Raw genomic sequence first — 24,252 nt, forward strand, 5'->3', positions numbered from 1 at the left:
CTAATGCTGAATGTTTTTTGCGATCATTTTTCTGCCTGCGTATGCTGTGATTGGTGCAGTGAAATTTGAGAATGTGTTTGTGGTCAGTATCATAGCCTCAGACAACAAACCAACGCTGTAGCGTGTCACTGTGTTTACATGTGAGAGGGGTTCCAGTTACATAATGAACTCGTTCTAATTGTTTTGACGGAGATCGACAAACCTAAAAAATAAATGCTGGTGTTATCAAAAACTATGTCATATAGCTATATTCCAGATTTATTACAGCCAAACACATCTCGGAGCTCCGAGGAACCTCCTTCTCCTTACATTTCCCTCCATCCCACTCTTCTCATCCCTCCATCCCTCAAATACTGTTACATTTGTCTTTTTTCCACACTCACACCTTATCTTGATCATACTCTAACTGCATGGCATCCATATGCAGGGCAAACTATTTTACAGTCTTATCTAGTATAATAGGACATAAACATTGAATTTGATAGTTATCTTTTATTTACACATTAGAACACAACGCATGAACATGAAGGGATCATTTGCATTTGCAACCAACACCTCCGCAACCCCCCCTGCGGAATACTGGCCGCGGACAGGGGTGGGAATCCCCAAGCTGGAAGACTGTACTGCGTCATGTTAACATTAGCTAGCTAGTTAGCATGGATACAGAGTGCACCGGATTAAAACTATAAAGGACGTAAGGTGTGTGATATAGTAAAACACTTACTAACAGGTAATGCACGTTAGCATTACGTTAAATGACAACTTTACCTATTACTTACCAGAATAGCCTCCTACACGTGCGACGAATGACAGCAGGCAGAAGGCTGCGCGTTTTTCAGAAACACACCAGAGTTAAACTTACGCCGCGTTATTTACCGGCACTTCTAACACCAACATTTGCAGCCATTAACTCATATGTGGTAGTAACACTGAAATTACTTTCTCTGCGTCAAAATAAGGCAACACTGTGATTTTGATACTTTATCATTTATACTTAACTGTACCTTCCTCCCATTCCTCCGTCTCTGCTTATTGACATTTAGGAGAGTCTCAGATATAAATTAACAATTCAAAATTATCAAAGACAGACACAACACTGAAGAGATGACAAAGACACAGTTTGAAAAGTAAATATGTTTTATTGCAAATCTCTTATCTTAACATAGCCTACCTTATCATATGTTAACTTAACCCATCTTATATTTTAACTTAGCCTATCATCATATTTTAACTTAGCCTATCTTATGATATTTTAACTTAGCCTATCTTATCATATGTTAACTTAGGCTAAGATAAAATATGATATGTAATCTTGTCATATCTTAACTTAACCTATCTTATCATATAACTTAACCTATCTTATCTTATTATATTTCAACTTAGCTTATATTAATATATTTCGTCTTAGCCTATCTTATATTTTAACTTAGCATATCTTATCCTATCGTATCTTATAGCTACATTAACACTTAAACAGTATCTCTTTCCGTTGGGTCCCGCGGGATCCCAGTCCCAATGCAGGGCTCTAACACGGGTATTCTAAGAAAAAGAAAATAAACACTTTACTTAACTTTACTTAAAGCAGTCATATAACTAATAAATAAATAAATAAATACCCAATTAATGCCTTATAAATCATTTATAAAAGTATTAAAAACACGGCTGTAAATACTTATACAAAGGCATAACACATTATAGCTATCTTGATAATGCATTATGAATGCTCTGATCTATATATACACAATAAATATCTTCATAATACATTATATCGGCCATTAATCCATAATAAACATGGCTATAATGTGTTATGCTTTTTTTTCTTCAATATTTATACCCATGTCTATAATATATTTATGGATGCATTACAGTGCATTGTGAAGGTGTCAATAATGCAGTTATATTACTGCTTTAAGTCATTTGTAAACCTGAATTCACAACCTTATAATTACTGCCTCTTGCTACTTCTTCTGAAGGGCAGGGGACAGCAGAAGAAGCACCACTTCATCTTCTTCTTCTTCTTCTTCTTGTGGCTCTTCTCAGTAGCATCTTCAGAAAGATCTTCGGCATTCACATGGAATGATACTTCTTCTTCACTGTAGATCTTCTCGGCAGCATCAGCATCTTCTTTTGTTTTATCTGTCTTCATCACTTCAGTCTCGTCCTCTTCCTCAGGTCCTTGTTCTGGTATAGTCAGTAGCTGTGATCTGTCTTCAGATGCCACCATACACTGAAACCTGACCAGTGTGGTAGCATCAGCATCTTCTGCCTGCTGGAATACCACATCAGCTTCTTCATTTTCCTCAGGTCCATCTTCCTGTAAAGTCTGCAGCCATATTCTGGCTACATATGCCGCCATGCACTGCCAACTGTCCACTGTGGCAGCATCAGTGTCTTCTGCTTCCTGAAGCTCCTCATCTCTTTCTTCATCTTCCTCAAGGTCTTCCTCCTGGATGGGTTCTAGCCAAGTTCTGCCTACTTGTGACACCACATATTCCACAGCATTCCCTGTACTTTTCCCTCCTCCTCCCTTAACCTCCTCCACATTCACTCCCACCTGACATACATTCTCCTCACCTCCATTTAGCATATCCATCATACTAATACCAGCCTCTGTCCCCTCCATCACAACCCTGGAGGCCTTCCCCTCAAATGTTCCCCACTCTGGTACATCCACATATTCCTCACTACTCTGCCCCCTTACCTCACCCTCCCCCCGGCTTGTCCGGTCCTTCCTGACTTTCTTTTTTTTGTTAAGGTAGCAAGTTTTATAAATTTCCCAGTCTTCAGATGAAAGGCCGTAATTACTCTGAAGACTTTGAGATGAAATACTAGTGCTGGCTAGCAGTACATCCTTTCCCACACTCTCCCCTCCCTTACCCAAATCAGTAGACCCCCCCAATCCCCCCTTAACCCCCCCAGCCTGGACAGTGGGGAGTGTCACTGGTGAGAAGTCCTCCACACCTTCTCCCCAGTTGATCACTTCATCCCACAGGTTCCAGGCTTCCCAGTGTTGGGTGTTGGTCCATCGATCAGCTCTCTCAATTCGCTCTCTGGGGAATAAATGAGAGATTAACCAGCACTTAAGAGAGATAATAAAATAAATAAAGAGCTGGAAATTCTTCAACCATACAGAAAATACAATTGTTATAATTATTATAATAAATAATTACAGGGTTCACATATATAAAAAAGAAAGAATAAAAGAAACAGCGAGCAAGATTGCAAAAAAAATCTACTGTAAAATGCACGATACTGTAAGTGCAATAGCATATTAAACAGTAATGTCACCAAATTATAACTAGAATCAAATACGAAACAACTGTACTCCACATCAAATGAATACCCAGATGAATACTACCAAGCACTGAGTTAACACTAACCAAGCTAAGAATATTTGAAAGTGTTAATCCTGTGTAACAATGTAAATAGATGTAATGATAAACTTAGAAGCATCTAGCCTACTCCGAAAGTAATGGCCCAAATTTTTTTTAACAATTTACCTACCAGCCTGTACAGTAGGGGGTCCCAACTTCCGGTCGGTGTTCCGGTACCGTCCGCGCGGAGTATTGCACCGGGCGGCAGACAACCGGGGGTAGAGGAGCCAGCCGTCCCGTTTATTAGGGGATCGCGCCGTTTTGGAAAGAAAGCTGCCCGTATTGATGTACGGAAATACGCCATTAGCCCCGCATGTCCGTATACACCGTCAATCTCCCGCCGCTCGGCGTGGGAACCCAAATTATACCGCCGTCTTACCCATCCGTGACACTTTTCTACGACGGAAACCGATCCGCGGACATCGAAAGGTTGGGAAGCCCTACTAAACTAGCATGTTTGAGATGAATTTACTAACCAAATAGTCTGTCATTATTTAAATATTAGCAACCACAGTAGCAATAAAAACCACTGCACTTTAAATGACGTTAAAAAATATGTAATATTAAAAAAAATGTAATGTTTTTTATTGTATTATAGACATTTACTATGTCATTATAGTATAAAAGGCTAAATAATCAAAGTAGCACAACATCAGTTGAAGAATTCAAAGACATTTTGGAGAGCTAACAAGCTACTCACCTCTGCGCCATTTTCACTCAGAGTTTGTTGTGCTTCAAACGGTAAAGTTTGTTTACGTTGTTTCTATGGAAACTGCTCTGACTCTCTGACTGCTCTGACTTGACCGTAATATAAAGGCATGTATGCAGTAATTTTCTGATTGCAGATTTGATCTGGCAAAAACTGGCACTATGATGGAAGTTATGCAGAAGTGCAGAGTAGATGGAATAATTTTTGTACCTCAATAAGATTGTATGCCTTTTGCCTGTGTCTCCAGCCAGTGCCGGGGGTGAAACGCACCTGCAATTATCAGCGGGATAACATTATCGTTTTTTTTTTATATGGAAAATGAAAGATCGATTTGCTGGCCAGATTTATTTATGAATCATAAACATGTTGTGGGCTATATAAGTAAAGTCAGGGCTCTCAAGTCTTATGCATTGACTGTGAGACACTTGCATTTCAACCAGTTCACATGCTCACGCGCCGCACCTTATGTTTGTCAAGCTGAGAAGTAAGGGTTAGGGTTATAATTATCAATAAATAATGTACTTCCCTGTGAAACAATGATGCTGGATGTTTATTTGCATATCATGATATGGTGCAGCCTTTTAATAGGTTTCTGTTTTTCTGTTAATCCATTCATGGTGTTGAATAAGTCAGCAAGCATAAGTGTAAGGCTAGTGAGTGACTGGTGTTTTCGGGGGAGACTCCCTAGAGCTGGAGAGAAATACCTTAAGACACGGGATGAAAAATCCCAAATCTTCCAGGAAAAATGTCAGCATTATATGTATTTGCCACACAGAACAGAACAAAAAATTCCATAGGGAATCACACGCCTACCATAGTCACTATACTACTCAGAACGCCTGGCAGCCACCAAATCAAACATAGGAAAAGGTCCGGATTTATAGCGTTAGAATGTGGTAGAGACTAATATCCATAACGTACCATCCTAGAACACACTGTGTTCTAAAATTTAAGCCCAATTAAAATCTGAATATTAAATGAGGAAAATAATTTGATTTGTTCTTCTATCCCAAGTTGTGGTCTAAAAGCAATAAGACCACCATCCATTATATCTGCTTTGGGGAAAATGCACTCCTGTAGGCACTAGGGGAGCTCTCACCTCTTCTGGGCCCAGCTAAATAATTATGTTACGCATTCTAACAAGCTTTATTATCTGTGTCAATAAGCCCTGCTTTTACACTAACACCCCTGCTGAGAGGCTAGTTTGATTACCAGTCTTGCCCTTGTCATTAGGAACACATGAGAATTTGCGCAGTGCTGTTTCACAGTGGATTCTCACTGGTTTTCCCCAAGACTGATACGATACATTTTATTCAGTTTCATACCACAGGTTATTGCAAGAGGGATCAATTGGTTTACTTTTATACTGGTGCAAGGAAACTATTATTATGATGTACATTATTTACGTGTCAAGCCGTTCGGACGTTTTAACACGTCTTAAAACTACGTGTTAACGCGGCCAATCTGAACGTCTTAACACGTTTAAAATTGGGTGCTACCACTTTATCGGTTTTGAGGGGAAGCCCTGCAGACAGTCATTGCAAGAAGAGAAATATGTTCCTCGGTCACTAGATAATGACCTCAGGTGGCTGATTGACTGTCAGTGCCTGATCTGTTCCATGTTTTTACAGTTTTTTATTAGATTTGTTTAAAATACATGGGGAAAAAAATAACAATGCAGTCACAGAATAATTATTTTGCATTTTAAAATAGTTTAATACTGCAGCACAGGAACAATACATGCAAAAGTATGGCAAGGCGTTTTAACATTTAATCGCTAGACTGGATATGTATTGCAGATATCTATCTTCCTAGTCAAAGAGAGCATTTCAGATATCCACAATGACATTCTTACTATCCACAATTGTCATTTCAGATATCTAGAATGGCTATGCGACGTACATCCGGTAAAATATAAGGCAGCTAAATTATTGATGCCATTCATACTGTTGCTATGACTGTTCACTATAAACTCCTTATTACAAATAAATGAATAACTACATACGTTTCTTTGCTGAATATATAGTTTTTGCTGTTAATGCAGAACAGAAAGTGATCAAAATGATAAGTTTAGCTCATCTGCACTGTTCACCACAAAGACACCAGTGCAATTACATCAGTATTAGCCAGATTTACCATTTTTGCTCGTTTCATTAAATGTTAAAACTGCCAGTTATACTTTGTAAAGATTTAAACATATCTGTTCTGCCAGTTTAAATAAGCCCGTGATTCACCCCTCCAACAAATGGACTGTGCTGAAAACAACATCACAGTCACGTTTGACACGTAATACATACGTTGCCTATACGTATTAACAACGTAGGACTCACATGGCTGAACATAGAGACCACGTGACTACAACGTACAGGGCACGTACTGCATACGTATAGCCCTTACGTCAAAAGGGGTGTGTACGTTTATGCCAACCAATAGCATAGATGCATTAAAGGTACAAAACGTCTTTAGAGGTTCAAATTGGCCACATTAACATGCAGTTTTAAGACGTGTTAAGATGTCCGAATGGCTTAACACGTAAATAATATACGTGTTAAGACGTAATTTGTTTGACGTGTTGACATGGGCGTCAAAGTAGACGTTAAGTCCCAAATGGCCTTCCATAACAAAGTGGTCTTTCAAAATAAAATCAATACTTATGTTTAATCAATTAGCCTATGATTACGGTTTAAAAGAAAATTGCGAAGAGCCATTTTCTTTTGCATCCCAATAATTTTGATTTCATACATCATAAATAAAACCACATATTTGTTGATAGTGATGTATTTGTGATTTTTTTCTATAGATCATCTGCAGTATATGGAGTCCCTTAGATGTCAGGGTGAGAAAATATATTTTTAATTGTTTTGTGTTTCCTCTAAATAGTTTTGCGTTCCCTCACAATACTTTTCCTAATAATAATAACTGTACTCTGTCCATTTAAAGTACAAAAGTTAGAATTAATGGATTAATAAGTATAAACCAAAATAATACAGACATGTCCAGTTACGTGTACTTTACTGTTTACAGTAACTGGCAGTCATTGGACATAGTGCAATTATTATTATCATCATTATTTGTTATTATTATTATTATTATCCATCCATTTTCCAAACCGCTTATCCTACTGGGTCGTGGGGGGTCTGGAGCCTATCCCGGAAGCAATGGGCACGAGGCTGGGAACAACCCGGGATGTGGGACCAGCCCATCGCAGGGCACACTCACACACCATGCATTCACACATGCACACCTACAGGCAATTTAGCAAGTCAAATTAGCCTCAGCATATTTTTGGACTGTGGGAGGAAACCGGAGTACCCGGAGGAAACCCCACAACGACATGGGGAGAACATGCAAACTCTGCACACATGTGACCCAGGCGGAGACTCGAACCCGGGTCCCAGAGGTGTGAGGCAACACTGCACCACCATGCCGCCCCACTCTCAAGACCACATCATCTAATACAATCTCAATATGTGACTGTGTATATTTCTCACACAAGGATAACTGAGAGGTTATCTGATAATACTCCAGTCCAGTGTCCATAATATACACTTCTTCATTACGCTAATCGTTATCAATCGCATTTTCAGATGCAGAACTATGGGGACAGAAGCAAAAAAGTTACTCATTGATGCCTTTAGTATAACTGAGCTACAAAAAATTACATCTGCTCAATTTTTGCTCCACTTCTCTTTTCCTGCATTTCCATGAAACTTTCAAGTTGGCGCTGGGGCTTGTGGTCAACCAATAGGAAAAGTTTATCACTATAAGCCCCACCCAGTAAGTCTTGGTCGAGAAAAAAGTATGTTCTTTTTGGAACTAAAAAATGGTTCAGGAACTACCTCCTAAGACCTTCAATTGGGCCAAATTCGTGCAGTAGGAAATCGCCTTATGACCTGCACCCACAATGGCTTGTTTAGAGACACCGGTTCAGCTGCCTGTATGCTTTTTCACCTGCGGCAGAAACAGCAGGCAAACCAGCACAAACAAGGTACGAACATGCAGTAATGGGGGTTCAAATCCCCAGACAGCGCCACCCACTGGGCCACATAGCATTTCATTTATCAGCAAATGTATATTTAAACCTTTGAGGTCCATCTCAGGCTCTTTGCAAGCAGAGATCAGGTCACTGAAATCTGAAGCAGTGTGTTACTAATCTTACTAAAGCATGACAGAAGTGACATGACAGAACATCACTTCTTTAATATTTATTCTGTGATCAAAGCATTGACTGCAAAAAACAAGGAGACCATAACATCTCTAATAGGTGAAAATCCTAAATGTCAAGCGCCCCCTACTGGCTGGCTGCAGTACCATTATTAGCACCACCCATCCCCATGTCTTTCAGTGGTAAGAGGTGATTTTCCACATCACTTTCACTTTGCCCCCCCCCCCCAAAGGGGGTTCTTTGTTTCTACTGTGCAAAATAAGTAAGTAAGTAATACTTTAAGGTATTTTGTGTCATTAATGTATGATTTAAATGCAGGTAGTTTTATTACAGTCAGCTTTTATTCACAGTGAGTAGCTTGTCATCATGAAGAGGAAATGTGACAATCGTGAGTTTTTGGGCAACCACAGAAAAGCAGGAAAGTACAGACAGTGAGATAATTAGTGCCAGTCAGATGATAGACGTATACAGTATGTGAGTCAAGGGTTCTTCATATATTAATCATTCCCATTCAGATAACAAATCCTGAGAGATCCATTCCTGAGCATCATGCCAAGAAACACCACTAGTTTACTGATAACTGCTTTCATGTAAATTCTGCTGTGCTGAGAGTAAAGATGAAGAGGGAGAGACAGCAAGAGGCTGCTGACGGCAGAAAATGCAGGTGACATGGAGGGGAGTGAGAAAAGGAGCAAATATTGATGGTTAAGAGTGAATAATGACGTCACAGCAGCCTGATCCTGATGTTGGTTTAATATGCTTCTTAGTTTAGCCTGTGGTGTGTATTTCAGATACAGCATTTAAGCAGGGAGACTGAGTGTGAGACAGAGACAATGACAGAGAGAGAGAGAGAGAGAGAGAGCAGACAGGCAGGTGAAGATGAAGGTGTATTAGGGAGGAGGGGGGAGGAGCTTGGACCTTCACCAAATCAGCCAAATGTAAATGTCACGTCTATCAAACAGGAGACCCTGCTTTCAGGAGAAATGGTTTAAAGATCACACTGGGCTCCCTTACAGCTCCCCCTCTTCTTAAGGGGGGTTCTTTGTTTCTACTGTGCAAAATAATTTGTAACACAAATGTCTAAACTGGCATGAAAGACACATTCAGCTCTTGTGAAGACTGGCATGTGAAACTGGAAAAGGCACTGGGGAAATTCAGTGCACATAAAGACAGGCAGTGCCACAGATTAGCACTGATGACATGGATTCAGAAGATCAATCCTGTTAATATTCAACCTTCAGATGAGCTGGAAAGAGCAGCAGCAAGTGAGGAAAAATCTTCTGAAGTTAAGTACTTGGCACGGCAAGGCCTGGCTTTTCGAGGTGTTGGTAAGGAGAGTGGGAATTCTGATCCTTCCTGATCCTTTTGGTTTTGATGTGTGTGTTGTAAAAAACCCTATTTTCCACCCATGTCATGTACTGCCGCAACCAGAAGAGGGCAGAAGATATGGCACAAAAACAAAGGAAGAAGCCTAACTTTAAAAAAACTTCAAAAAACATCAAGACTCATCCAGCATGGGGTGGTGGGTTAACGAATAACACAAACAATCAAAGAATAAGCAAACAAATGAGAGAAAAGATGCAGAGATGACTGAGAAGCAGGGGATGACTGGAGAAAAGACGACAGGACCAGAAGACAGGAGGGATACAGGGAGAGCGGAGAAGACAGTATAACTGAAGAATGGGAGAAGAGGAGAGACCGCAGAGGAAGGAGAACATAGATGACTGGAGGGGAGGGAATATAGGAGCAACAGAGAGAAGGAGGAAGGGCTGCGGAGGAGAAGACAGGATAAGAGGGGAAAATGTGAGCAGAGTAGGACAAACACCCCCACTGCCCAGCAAAGTGCACTTGTAAGTAAACCACAATTTTAGCCTTGGGCTCAATATCTGGACTTGTCTCTGTGTAGCAATGCATAGAATCCCTGACACTGGTTATGACTGTACTGTATTAGTCCTAAACCTGCCATTATAGTGTAAGAAGAAAAGATTTTTTTTTTTTTAAATAAATCATTTTAAAAAAAGGTAGAGCGATGTAGCCCCCGGAGAAGTCCCCCCCCCCCCCAAAGCCCTGTTTGTTCCCTTCTAGCTTCCAGATGAAACTCACAATGCACCCCAATGCCACCTAACTTCTCTTCCACATGATGCACCTTATTTACCCTTTGAATCCTGTCTATTATTGAGCGTTTTTCTATCCATTTGATTATCAGCTTATTACACTGTATGTACATTAGTCAGCCATTTTCCGGACTGTCTGGGCTACTCAGATATGTCATAATTCGATTTGTAAATGCTGACAGTCTTGATATTATCCTTCTTATCAGGAAAAACTACTTCTGCATATAGATATTTCTCAATTTTTAGTCTCATCTAATATAAAAATTGGCAGGTAGTACAAATATAATCTTATAAATGCTGAGATTAGAGTATCTGCGATGCAGGAATGCAGGGGTTTCATTGGGGCCCTTTCTATGGCTTAGTACTGTGAAGGAATACATGGTTAGTGCCAGGCGCAAATGAATATCTTTGATTTTGCATCCATTTGGTAACTTGTTGAAGTTGTCTGATAGTCAGTAATACATGGTTTAATTAATATGATTCTTTATTTACTACTTTATAACATCTGAAAGAAACTGAAATAGGAAAGCTTATTTAAATTTATGGTCCACTGGATAAACACAGACATTACAGACGGTTTTAGAGTCTAATGCTGAATGTTTTTTGCTATCATTTTTCTGCCTGCATATGCTATGATTGGTGCAGTGAAATTTGAGAATGTGTTTGTGGTCAGTATCATAGCCTCAGACAACAAACCAACGCTGTAGCGTGTCACTGTGTTTACATGTGAGAGGGGTTCCAGTTACATAATGGACTCGTTCAAATTGTTTTGACGGAGCTCGACAAACCTAAAAAATAAATGCTGGTTTTATCAAAAACTATGTCATATAGCTATATTCCAGATTTATTACAGCCAAACACATCTCGGAGCTCCGAGGAACCTCCTTCTCACTCTTCCCTCAAATACTGTTACATTTGTCTTTTTTCCACACTCACACCCTGTCTTGATCATACTCTGACTGCATGGCATCCATATGCAGGGCAAACTATTTTACAGTCTTATCTAGTATAATAGGACATAAACATTGAATTTGATAGTTATCTTTTATTTACACATTATAACACAACACATAAACATGAAGGGATCGTTTGCATTTGCAATCAACACCTCCGCAAACCCCCTGTGGAATACTGTCCGCGGACAGGGGTGGGAATCCCCAAGCTGGAAGACTGTACTGCATCATGTTAACATTAGCTAGCTAGTTAGCATGGATACAGAGTGCACCGGACTACAACTATAAAGGACGTAAGGTGTGTGATATAGTAAAACACTTACTAACAGGTAATGCACGTTAGCATTACGTTAAATGACAACTTTACCTGTTACCAGAATAGCCTCCTACACGTTCGCCGAATGACAGCAGGCAGAAGGCGGTGCGTTTTTCAGAAACACACCGGAGTTAAACTTACGCCGCGTTATTTACCAGCACTTGTAACGCCAACATTTGCAGCCATTAACTCATATGTGGTAGTAACACTGAAATTACTTTCTCTGCGTCAAAATAAGGTAGCACTGTGATTTTGATACTTTATCATTTATACTTAACCGTACCTTCCTCCTATTCCTCCGTCTCTGCTTATTGACATTTAGGAGAGTCTCAGATATAAATTAACGATTCGAAATTATCAAACAAAGACAGACACAACACTGAAAAGATGAAAAAGACACAGTTTGAAAAGTAAATATGTTTTATTGCAAATCTCTTATCTTAACATAGCCTACCTTATCATATGTTAACTTAGCCTATCATATTTTATCTTAGCCTATCTTGTCATATCTTCACTTAACCTATCTTATTATATTTTAACTTAGCCTATCTTATCATATAACTTAACCTATCTTATCTTATTATATTTCAACTTAGCTTATATTAATATATTTCGTCTTAGCCTATCTTATATTTTAACTCAGCATATCTTATCCTATCGTATCTTATAGCTACATTAACACTTAAACAGTATCACTTTCCGTTGGGTCCCGCGGGATCCCAGTCCCAATGCAGGGCTCTAACACGGGTATTCTAAGAAAAAGAAAATAAACACTTTACTTAACTTTACTTAAAGCAGTCATATAACTAATAAATAAATAAATAAATACCCAATTAATGCCTTATAAATCATTTATAAAAGTATTAAAAACACGGCTGTAAATACTTATACAATGGCATAACACATTATAGCTATCTTGATAATGCATTATGAATGCTCTGATCTATATATACACAATAAATATCTTCATAATACATTATATCGGCCATTAATCCATAATAAACATGGCTATAATGTGTTATGCTTTTTTTTCTTCAATATTTATACCCATGTCTATAATATATTTATGGATGCATTACAGTGCATTGTGAAGGTGTCAATAATGCAGTTATATTACTGCTTTAAGTCATTTGTAAACCTGAATTCACAACCTTATAATTACTGCCTCTTGCTACTTCTTCTGAAGGGCAGGGGACAGCAGAAGAAGCACCACTTCATCTTCTTCTTCTTCTTCTTCTTGTGGCTCTTCTCAGTAGCATCTTCAGAAAGATATTCGGCATTCACATGGAATGATACTTCTTCTTCACTGTAGATCTTCTCGGCAGCATCAGCATCTTCTTTTGTTTTATCTGTCTTCATCACTTCAGTCTCGTCCTCTTCCTCAGGTCCTTGTTCTGGTATAGTCAGTAGCTGTGATCTGTCTTCAGATGCCACCATACACTGAAACCTGACCAGTGTGGTAGCATCAGCATCTTCTGCCTGCTGGAATACCACATCAGCTTCTTCATTTTCCTCAGGTCCATCTTCCTGTAAAGTCTGCAGCCATATTCTGGCTACATATGCCGCCATGCACTGCCAACTGTCCACTGTGGCAGCATCAGTGTCTTCTGCTTCCTGAAGCTCCTCATCTCTTTCTTCATCTTCCTCAAGGTCTTCCTCCTGGATGGGTTCTAGCCAAGTTCTGCCTACTTGTGACACCACATATTCCACAGCATTCCCTGTACTTTTCCCTCCTCCTCCCTTAACCTCCTCCACATTCACTCCCACCTGACATACATTCTCCTCACCTCCATTTAGCATATCCATCATACTAATACCAGCCTCTGTCCCCTCCATCACAACCCTGGAGGCCTTCCCCTCAAATGTTCCCCACTCTGGTACATCCACATATTCCTCACTACTCTGCCCCCTTACCTCACCCTCCCCCCGGCTTGTCCGGTCCTTCCTGACTTTCTTTTTTTTGTTAAGGTAGCAAGTTTTATAAATTTCCCAGTCTTCAGATGAAAGGCCGTAATTACTCTGAAGACTTTGAGATGAAATACTAGTGCTGGCTAGCAGTACATCCTTTCCCACACTCTCCCCTCCCTTACCCAAATCAGTAGACCCCCCCAATCCCCCCTTAACCCCCCCAGCCTGGACAGTGGGGAGTGTCACTGGTGAGAAGTCCTCCACACCTTCTCCCCAGTTGATCACTTCATCCCACAGGTTCCAGGCTTCCCAGTGTTGGGTGTTGGTCCATCGATCAGCTCTCTCAATTCGCTCTCTGGGGAATAAATGAGAGATTAACCAGCACTTAAGAGAGATAATAAAATAAATAAAGAGCTGGAAATTCTTCAACCATACAGAAAATACAATTGTTATAATTATTATAATAAATAATTGCAGGGTTCACATATATAAAAAAGAAAGAATAAAAGAAACAGCGAGCAAGATTGCAAAAAAAATCTACTGTAAAATGCACGATACTGTAAGTGCAATAGCATATTAAACAGTAATGTCACCAAATTATAACTAGAATCAAATACGAAACAACTGTACTCCACATCAAATGAATACCCAGATGAATACTACCAAGCACTGAGTTAACACTAACCAAGCTAAGAATATTTGAAAGTGTTAATCCTGTGTAACAATGTAAATAGATGTAATGATAAACTTAGAAGCATCTAGCCTACTCCGAAAGTAATGGCCCAAATTTTTTTTAACAATTTACCTACCAGCCTGTACAGTAGGGGGTCCCAACTTCCGGTCGGTGTTCCGGTACCGTCCGCGCGGAGTATTGCACCGGGCGGCAGACAACCGGGGGTAGAGGAGCCAGCCGTCCCGTTTATTAGGGGATCGCGCCGTTTTGGAAAGAAAGCTGCCCGTATTGATGTACGGAAATACGCCATTAGCCCCGCATGTCCGTATACACCGTCAATCTCCCGCCGCTCGGCGTGGGAACCCCCAAATTATACCGCCGTCTTACCCATCCGTGACACTTTTCTACGACGGAAACCGATCCGCGGACATCGAAAGGTTGGGAAGCCCTACTAAACTAGCATGTTTGAGATGAATTTACTAACCAAATAGTCTGTCATTATTTAAATATTAGCAACCACAGTAGCAATAAAAACCACTGCACTTTAAATGACGTTAAAAAATATGTAATATTAAAAAAAATGTTATGTTTTTTATTGTATTATAGACATTTACTATGTCATTATAGTATAAAAGGCTAAATAATCAAAGTAGCACAACATCAGTTGAAGAATTCAAAGACATTTTGGAGAGCTAACAAGCTACTCACCTCTGCGCCATTTTCACTCAGAGTTTGTTGTGCTTCAAACGGTAAAGTTTGTTTACGTTGTTTCTATGGAAACTGCTCTGACTCTCCGCTTGACCGTAATATAAAGGCATGTATGCAGTAATTTTCTGATTGCAGATTTGATCCCTATGCAGTAATTGACCACTGACCTCTTGGACCCTCTGGGCTGCCTTCACCTGCATTGAGGCAGCTGTTACGTTTGCTGTCATTACATTCAGCCCAAAATATCAAAGTACAGGATTTAAGATTTGAATTAGTAACAGGACCGTGGGAAACAAAACATATATGTTATTGATCCCTCGAAGAAAGTTTTCAATTTTCTCCTTCTTTCAGTTCTTAAATAACGTGTCAGTTTTTGCTCTATTTGGTTGGGATTTACCATTTTAACATTGTAGCAGTTCCTAGGCAATACACAGACAAATTCTTTTTTTTAGGATGGAATTGTTATGCTGTAAACGATTACCTTCACGTTTCAACAAAGGTACTTGCTTTTGATATATAATTTTTTGTACATGTGTACTCTGGTCATACCCCTTGTACATATGGATGGCATGGAAGGACAGTCACTGCTGTCACCTATACTGTCCCTGTCTGCTTTTCTCATTTAAGTGTTGATACGGCAAAAGAAGATGGACCTTTTGTAGAAATTTCCAGCCAGAGACTTGGTTCCTATATGAAGAGAATGTTTTATTTTAATTCAGGCTAAGAAACTACAGAAAACCAGCTCTGCATGTGATCTCCCCTTTACTGCACAAGGAGGGCACACACATCAACAATTAGCAATGCAGCAAAATACAGATGAACAATTTCTCACAGTTTCAGAATAAATCAGATTTCTCTGTAATTCAGAGATTGTCTAAGACTAGATCATTTTCTGCACTTGAACCTAATTTCAAGATAAATGACACCTGGGTCTATTAAAAGAAGGTGATGCTGCCTGACCCACCAACCAAGGCTGGGAGGAAAGGGAGGAATACTAGTCAAAGGAAGGAAGAAAAGCAGCCCACCCTATCTCATGGTCATGGATACAAAAGTCAGGGAGTGTTACGAAGAAGACACCACACTTAAGACCATTGGTTTTATGCACTGAATTACACCAGATAGAGTTTTTGCATTCTAGCTGTGTTACGTAACATTCCTCAGCCTTCATTTGTTTCCACAGAATGCAGGACATAATTTAGGGTGCCAAACAAGACAGCGGAACTGCAGTATAGCCAATTATTTGTTTCAGTAGTTTTATAACAACTCGAACATAAAATGTTTGTTTTTCTTAGATAAAAGTCCAGTTGAAACAGACTTTATTTTTAAATGTTAGATTGGATTTAAGAGATGGAACATGTTGCTTGTGTTAATACTGCTTTGATTTTGAGGATGAAGTCTGAAGTGTAGGTGACATGTAACAGGTTGTTATTTTACTTTTAATTTATAATTATACAAGATTCTGTTTTCCTTCTTCTGTCTAACCTGATGGGTACAATATCCTTTCCCATGATGCTTTTGTCCTGCATCGCCCCTCCCTCTGTCTTTTCCCCTTTATAAGGGTCCCGACCTCATTTCCTCTTCCCTTTGGTGTATTGCACACGTGGGAAGAGGTGAGGATCTAGTGGCAGGGTCCCCCGAGTTAGTAAATCAATTGTATAATAATTGTATAATTATGACCCATATATTATATATTATATTTGATTTATTATTCATCATAAGCAGGGGATAGAAAACACGTCTATACATAAGTATATACATTGTTTTACTTTGTGCAGAGAGAGCGAGAGGGCCAGAGCATATGAAGTTTACCCCTTTCCTTATTGTTCCCAACAGTTTCAATAAAATCCAGGAACGACAACGGCGTCTGTAATATCCCTTCCTCCTGCACCCCACACACACCTGATAACACCCCAAAACACAATGCAGAGTATAGGCAGGGAATGACCGGTTACATAGGTACACTAGTGCGGCTTGTAAATATGCCCTTAATTTATGCCTGAATATCCCTCCCATATAGTGGCTGACCACATATCATGTGAAAGACCCGGAGAGAGTGAGTGTATATATATATATGTATGATGTGCATGTGAGAGACACCATCGGAAGTCCGGTTCAGTTCCTCAGAGGCACTACTATGGAGGCGCTTACAGTAATAAACTTGCTGACCGCAAAAACTGGCACTATGATGGAAGTTATGCAGAAGTGCAGAGTAGATGGAATAATTTTTGTACCTCAATAAGATTGTATGCCTTTTGCCTGTGTCTCCAGCCAGTGCCGGGGGTGAAACGCACCTGCAATTATCAGCGGGATAACATTATCGTTTTTTTTATTCTGTGGAAAATGAAAGACCGATTTGCTGGCCAGATTTATTTATGAATCATAAACATGTTGTGGGCTATATAAGTAAAGTCAGGGCTCTCAAGTCTTATGCATTGACTGTGAGACACTTGCATTTCAACCAGTTCACATGTTCACACACCGCACCTTATGTTTGTCAAGCTGAGAAGTAAGGGTTAGTGTTATAATTATCAATAAATAATGTACTTCCCTGTGAAACAATGATGCTGGATGTTTATTTGCATATCATGATATGGTGCAGCCTTTTAATAGGTTTCTGTTTTTCTGTTAATCCTTCATGGTGTTGAATAAGTCAGCAAGCATAAGTCTAAGGCTAGTGAGTGACTGGTGTTTTCGGGGGAGACTCCCTAGAGCTGGAGAGAAATACCTTAAGGCACGGGATGAAAAATCCCAAATCTTCCAGGAAAAATGTCAGCATTATATGTATTTGCCACACAGAACAGAACAAAAAATTCCTTAGGGAATCACACGCCTACCATAGTCACTATACTACTCAGAACGCCTGGCAGCCACCAAATCAAACATAGGAAAAGGTCCGGATTTATAGCGTTAGAATGTGGTAGAGACTAATATCCATAATGTACCATCCTAGAACACACTGTGCTCTAAAATTTAAGCCCAATTAAAATCTGAATATTAAATGAGGAAAATAATTTGATTTGTTCTTCTATCCCAAGTTGTGGTCTAAAAGCAATAAGACCACCATCCATTATACCTGCTTTGGGGAAAATGCACTCCTGTAGCCACTAGGGGAGCTCTCACCTCTTCTGGGCCCAGCTAAATAATTATGTTACGCATTCTAACAAGCTTTATTATCTGTGTCAATAAGCCCTGCTTTTACACTAACACTCCTGCTGAGAGGCTAGTTTGATTACCAGTCTTGCCCTTGTCATTAGGAACACATGAGAATTTGCGCAGTGCTGTTTCACAGTGGATTCTCACTGGTTTTCCCCAAGACTGGTACGATACATTTTATTCAGTTTCATACCACAGGTTATTGCAAGAGGGATCAATTGGTTTACTTTTATACTGGTGCAAGGAAACTATTATTATGATGGTGGGTTATCAAACACAGTAGCTGGCTACCTCAGACATAAGACGCCCATTACGTACCTGTGTGTCACCTATATGGGCTTGGAATCTGTATATCAATTGAAATAATTATTCATAGCCCAGATAGCATCATATTATTGTTTCAGCGTTGAAGTATAGTTAAATGCATTGAATTATGGTCAGTGTTAAATTATCAGCATTGAAACTGAATAGATTTTTGGTCATTTTTTCAATATTGAAAAATTAATGGTGGCGAAACCTTGATATAAAGTGACTTTTTCAACATTGAAAATAAGATGCTGAGTTAACATCAATATTATTGAAAATAAAAATGGAAAAATGAATTTATGGGGGGCGGCATGATGGTGCAGTGGTTAGCACTGTTGCCTCACACCTCTGGGACCCGGGTTTGAGACTCGGATCACGTGTGTGGAGTTTGCATGTTCTCCCCATGTCGTCGTGAGGTTTCCTCCGGGTACTCTGGTTTCCCCCCACAGTCCAAAAACACGGTGAGGCTAATTGGAGTTGCTAAATTGCCCGTAGGTGTGTGTGTGAGAGTGACTGGTGTGTGAGTGTGCCCTGCAATGGGCTGGCCCCCCATCCTGGGTTGTTTCCTGCCTCATGCCCATTGCTTCCGGGATAGGCTCCGGACCCCCCGCGACCCAGTAGGATAAGCGGTTTGGAAAATGGATGGATGGATGATGACATAACTGGTCTGTGAACATTAGTGAGCATATGATGTAGGCTGTCCAGGAATGTAATAATGTGTGCAGTGTTACATGGGCCCAGGGTTGCATGATGGTGAACAGCACCGTTCTGACTTATAGCTGCACACATAGTTATGTTACCACCACGCTGTCCTGGGACATTGATTATGGCACCGTGTCCAATAATGTTCCTGCCATGCCAACGCGTTCACTGTTTCTTTCAAAAGGGACTCTGTAAATGTGCTTCATCCTGATTCTGTTGCATGCCAGTACACGAGATAATGCAGAGATGCTCACATTGTTCATGTTTTGGGAGGTGGTGTCATCCTCTGTTATACGCTGCTGTATTTCTCGTAGCCTAATGGAATTATTTGTGATCACCATATTAACTATATGGGTCTCTCGTTCTTCAGTGAACATTCTTCCTCTGCCCCCAGATTCTGGATGTCTAGCAGGTCTGTAGAGTACCCTTTTCAGTTTTTACCTGTACAGCATTGTTGTGTTTCTCATTAGAGTATAGTACTAGAATTAGTACTATTACAAAACGTACTGTGAAGTAACTGTACTAACCGATTCTCATTTGGAACCGTCCTTATGATGCCTGCTACAGCGTAGCGGCTCAGGTCAGACTGAACCCATTGGCCAGCTTCCCTCAGGGTCATTCCATGGTTGATCACATGATCCACTGTTGTAGCTCTGATGACATCAGTTATTCTATTTCTTCTTACCCTTCCTCCTTCCTCTTCACCTCCTCATCCTCTAAATTCACCTCCTAGTCTTCATCCTCTTCCTCGCCCTTCTCTAATTCTCACTCTTCTCAGTCTTCCTTCTCCCTCCATTGTTCTCCACACTGAAAGCTTACTGTACCTGTGGCTTATTTATAGCGCTCATGCTGATTGCAAAGTGAACTAATTATCTAAAACCGTTTTCACATGTGACAGTGTGGCCAGACAGCTGGCAAAGTAATGTAATCAATAGCTATAAATGTGTATAGTTTTACTAGGAGTGTGTACTTTCATTTAGAAATTGTGTGTAAAACAGTGAGTTGTGTTTACAGTTCCGCAAAAAGAGTGCTGTGCAGTGGATTGTATTTACACATTTGCAAATTGTGTGTTACAAAAGTGCAAACTGAGTGCAAAACAGTGAGTAATTTTGCTATAACTATTAATAGTTTTATAAGAATCATTGTTAGTGTTTAAGTATTCAGAAAAACTGTAAAAAAATTAAACGGGGGTGACTGTCCATTAAGCTAATCTGCAATCCTATTACACATAGCATGACACAGTACTGTTTTTGACTTTTTCTTTAAATCCACCGCGATTGTGATGAATGGGGCAAGAGAACAAAAACCACAGAAATGGCTCTTTGCATGCTATCCAGTGACTACGCGAGATGGTATAGTCTCTATGGTTTAACTAGAGAAGGCTTGGAGGAAAATGCTATGGAAAACTGATTATTTTGTGTCTCATGCCTGGGTTCTCTAGGAAAAGCATAGAGACCGTATGTATCTCTACAATTGTGGAGATTTCTGTGGGGTGCACATATATAGTATATATCAAATTTATATTATATAGATTATATCTAAGCATCATTCATACTCAAGTGAGAAGACAGTTATAAATCCATGTTAAGAAAAGGTTTCTGTGTCGGAAAGGTACAGAAAGAGCCTAACGCAGGTTTACAGGAAACAATCATGTGGTGTAGAACACAAGGACATGGACAGAGAAAGGCAATGGCACAACCCCTCAATATGATCAATTCATCTACTCTGTGTCGTCCTCCCAGCTGTCAAAGTAATTGTCAGCAAATGATGTACTTGACACGTACATTATTTACGTGTCAAGCCGTTCGGACGTTTTAACACGTCATGTCCAGTTACCTGTACTTTACTGTTTACAGTAACTGGCAGTCATTGGACATAGTGCAATTATTATTATCATCATTATTTGTTATTATTATTATCCATCCATTTTCCAAACCGCTTATCCTACTGGGTCGTGGGGGGTCCGGAGCCTATCCCGGAAGCAATGGGCACGAGGCAGGGAACAAGCCCATCGCAGGGCACACTCACACACCATGCATTCACACATGCACACCTACAGGCAATTTAGCAAGTCCAATTAGGCTCAGCATGTATTTGGACTGTGGGGGGAAACCGGAGTACCCGGAGGAAACCCCACAACGACATGGGGAGAACATGCAAACTCTGCACACATGTGACCCAGGCGGAGACTCGAACCCGGGTCCCAGAGGTGTGAGGCAACACTGCACCACCATGCCGCCCCACTCTCAAGACCACATCATCTAATATAATCTCAATATGTGACTGTGTATATTTCTCACACAAGGATAACTGAGAGGTTATCTGATAATGCTCCAGTCCAGTGTCCATAATATACACTTCTTCATTATGCTAATCGTTATCAATCGCATTTTCAGATGCAGAACTATGGGGACAGAAGCAAAAAAGTTACTCATTGATGCCTTTAGTGTAACTGAGCTACAAAAAATTACATCTGCTCAATTTTTGCTCCACTTCTCTTTTCCTGCATTTCCATGAAACTTTCAAGTTGGCGCTGGGGCTTGTGGTCAACCAATAGGAAAAGTTTATCACTATAAGCCCCACCCAGTAAGTCTTGGTCGAGAAAAAAGTATGTTCTTTTTGGAACTAAAAAATGGTTCAGGAACTACCTCCTAAGACCTTCAATTGGGCCAAGTTCGTGCAGTAGGAAATCGCCTTATGACCCGCAGCCACAATGGCTTGTTTAGAGACACCGGTTCAGCTGCCTGTATGCTTTTTCACCTGCGGCAGAAACAGCAGGCAAACCAGCACAAACAAGGTACGAACATGCAGTAATGGGGGTTCAAATCCCCAGACAGCGCCACCCACTGGGCCACATAGCATTTAATTTATCTGCAAATGTATATTTAAACCTTTGAGGTCCATCTCAGGCTCTTTGCAAGCAGAGATCAGGTCACTGAAATCTGATCTGAAGCAGTGTGTTACTAATCTTACTAAAGCATGACAGAAGTGCTCACTTCTTTAACATTTATTCTGTGATCAAAGCATTGACTGCAAAAAACAAGGAGACCATAACATCTATAAAAGGTGAAAACACCAAATGTCAAGCCCCCCCCCCCCCTTAAAGGGGGTTCTTTGTTTCTACTATGCAAAATAAGTAAGTAAACTTTAAGGTATTTTGTGTCATTAATGTATGATTTAAATGCAGGTAGTTTTTTTACAGTCAGGATCCTTATGGAGAATCTCTATTAATCCATTTAAAACCTAAAACTGGCTAGATCAAAAGTGTTTGGGCAGTTTGCAAATCCTAAAGATTATTTACAAGGTAATAAAACCGTTATATAAATGTGAATACGTGTGTAGACTTGTCTCGAATTGAAAATCTCACGCCAACCAGCTGACCAAAGTTGGCAACCCTGCGTAAATCGACCCTTTATTTTATATGCAAAAATGATCATATGCAGGGGGCACATAACTGGTGTGAAATTATTAATATACTATGTAATATTAATAATATACTATAAAATACTTATTCGCTGTTTAAACCGATACGCGCGGTAATGTCTTGTAGCAGCGCAAATACGTGTTTATTTTATGTACATTCGCAATGTTATGACAAGAAATCATTGTGCATTTTAGCCTTCATGCCGCAGACGAAGTACAAATTAGCCACATAAATGTTAAGATGCAGGGTAATTTCTTTTCATAACAACGTGAATGCACATAAAATAAATGGTACGCATTTGCGTTGCTACAACAAGGAGTTGCCGCGAGTGTACAGGGAATGCGTACTTGCGCACCATGCAGTTATGTGATCCTGATCATATGTATAGTATATTGTACAATAAATGCTATGACATTTAAGTTGTATTGTTGGATCTTTTTTAATCATAATTTTCTTCGTTCATTCCTGCCAACAGTTGGGGCAGAGACTGTCATATGCTCTGGGTAACACTCACAGCCAGACGCGGCCTAACAGTAAAACATTTAGAAATGTGACTAAAGGTCTTCTGTTTGTCCATTTATTCCTACATAGAGTTTTAATCCCGTTTACATGAAAAGCTGTACTTTTTGTGTCCCTGACAATTCCAAATTTCTTTTTGCAGCAAACTGACAAACAGAATAAGTCCAGGACACTGGAAAATACTTGAAAAACATGGTAAAGTGGATTTCAGCATTTTCTGTCGTCACATTTGTATTAGAATTGTAACAAATGTCTTCGTTAGTACTATATTGTATTTCGCAGGATGTTCCTTGACAGATTGGTTCTGTGGACTGTGGTGCGTTCATGTTGATTGTTGTCACGTCACGGATCGGGGAAGCAGGAGCAGGAAGACGGAGAATCGGGAAACAAAGGATTTATTGGGGAAACCAGCTAGGAACACGGGGCAATAGAAGTAGCGACTTAAATAACATGATTGGGGAAACATATTTTGAAGCGGAGTTAAATACATAGGACTAATGAAAACAACTGGAAACAGCGAATGACATCGGGGTTCCACACGAGGTTAACGAGGGGGCGTGGCACACGGGAGGAGCGGACAAGCGGCGCATGACAATTGTAAGACAGACCACCTTGAATTGTTGGACTTGTGATACAGAGAATGTATTGAAGTTTTCCCCCCTCCCCTCCCTTTTATCAGTATGCACTCTGCATGGCCTTGGTGTGTCTTGAGTATTACAAAATGCACCATGAACTGTCTATATTATATTTTTATTTTAAGTCATAATATGTGAATTTGATCTGTTGTTTTTCAGTGAGTTGCAGGGATTTGACAAAAACATCCTTTTAGAAATGCGTGAGGAAGTAAGTTCTTTTCTTTTTGACAAGTAGTGTATCTGTCAGGTTTGTGACACAACAGAGAAATTAAATATTTTATTTCACTCCTCAGGGTCAAGACTCTGGTCTCCAGCTCACCGCTCTCTCTTACATTTCCATGGCCATTTTGTCCGATAGTATTATTGGATTTTTCTATGCTATATATATATTTTTTATGTTTAGTTATTCTGTGCTCCATAATTATAAATAATAGTTTATTTTCCTTGTGACGTGTCTGTGCTTAATAGTATTAAATAAGAGTTTAAACAACTACAGTTTCCTCAGTAATGTATTTCATGAACTGATACTTCCCCAACAAAACCCATGCATGCATTCAAGTCTCTGTCATGGTTTGTGCATAATATTTGCAACA

At 39.9% G+C, this 24,252-nt stretch overlaps 1 protein-coding gene and 1 long non-coding RNA gene across 4 annotated transcripts in view; one reads left to right on the plus strand and one right to left on the minus strand.

Annotated features, from left to right (window-relative positions):
* Window positions 1-1,323: 1,323 nt before the first annotated feature.
* Window positions 1,324-24,252, minus strand: part of LOC125722196 (uncharacterized) — a 240,263-nt gene continuing 217,334 nt past the window's right edge. Inside the window, exon 3 of one of the 3 annotated variants that reach the window (XR_007386191.1) lies at window positions 1,324-1,354. The gene's annotated coding sequence lies outside the window, so the exon portion shown is untranslated. Of the gene's footprint in view, window positions 1,355-12,125; window positions 12,199-12,258; window positions 12,286-24,252 lie in introns of those variants that run through there. The other 2 variants (XR_007386190.1, XR_007386192.1) reach the window with 2 other exon arrangements.
* Window positions 14,411-24,195, plus strand: LOC125722218 (uncharacterized). The gene is made up of 3 exons (XR_007386218.1): window positions 14,411-14,649; window positions 23,167-23,867; window positions 23,953-24,195. It is a non-coding gene; the product is annotated as an uncharacterized LOC125722218 (long non-coding RNA).

The sequence above is a fragment of the Brienomyrus brachyistius genome, unplaced genomic scaffold, assembly GCF_023856365.1.
Source record: "Brienomyrus brachyistius isolate T26 unplaced genomic scaffold, BBRACH_0.4 scaffold37, whole genome shotgun sequence".
In the NCBI taxonomy this organism is placed as follows: domain Eukaryota; kingdom Metazoa; phylum Chordata; class Actinopteri; order Osteoglossiformes; family Mormyridae; genus Brienomyrus; species Brienomyrus brachyistius.